The sequence below is a fragment of the Rhincodon typus genome, chromosome 8 (assembly GCF_021869965.1).
Source record: "Rhincodon typus isolate 14 chromosome 8, sRhiTyp1.1, whole genome shotgun sequence".
Taxonomy (NCBI): Eukaryota; Metazoa; Chordata; class Chondrichthyes; order Orectolobiformes; family Rhincodontidae; genus Rhincodon; species Rhincodon typus.
In genome coordinates, this window is record NC_063339.1 from 82,376,317 (window position 1) to 82,377,192 (window position 876).

Consider the following 876-nt stretch of genomic DNA (forward strand, 5'->3'; position numbering starts at 1 on the left):
AACATTCCCACTTCTGGCCTGATGATGGAGGGAAAGTCATTGATGCAGCAGCTGAAAATGGTTGGGCCTCGGACAGTACATCAGGAATTCCTGTAGTGACGTCCTGGAGCTGAGGTGACTGACCTCCAATGACCATAACTATCTTCCTATGTGCCAGGTATGACTCCAGGGAATTTGCCTCCTGAAACCCATTGATTCCAGTTTTACAAGGGCTCCTTGATGCCACACTCAGTAAAATGTAGCCCTGATCTCAAGGGCTGTCACTCTTACCTCACCTCTGGAACTGACCTCTTTTGTCCATGTTACAACCGAAGCTGTAATGAGGTCATTTCATCATTATTCATCACAATTGACGACACCTTCCATCATTTTACTGTTGATCAAGAGTAGACCAATGGGACAGTAATTGCCCAAGCTAGATTTGTCCTGCTTTTTTATATATAGGACAGATCTGGACAATTTTTCACATTGTCGAGTAGATGCCAGTATTGCACTGGAACAGCTTGGATAAGGGAGCGGCAAGTTCTGGGATGCAAGCATTCAGTACTATTGCTGGAATGTTGTCAGAGCCCATAGCCTTTACAGTATCCAGCATCTCCAACTATTTCTTGATATGGAGTGAATGGAGTGTAATGCTGTGGTTACTGGAGGAGGCCAAGAAGGATCATCTACACAGCATTTCTGGCTGAAGATTGCTGAGACAGCTTCAGCCTTATCATTCCGCCAGGAGGGAACCCCACATGCAGTAGATGCTACTTGAGAATCCTAAAGAGGGCGCTGCGAGTGCCTCGTTAGTTACTAACCTGAAATGTTGACAGGAGTAGGATTTCAATTCACACTTTCATTGAGATTGAAACACCAATGATTCGCTTCAGA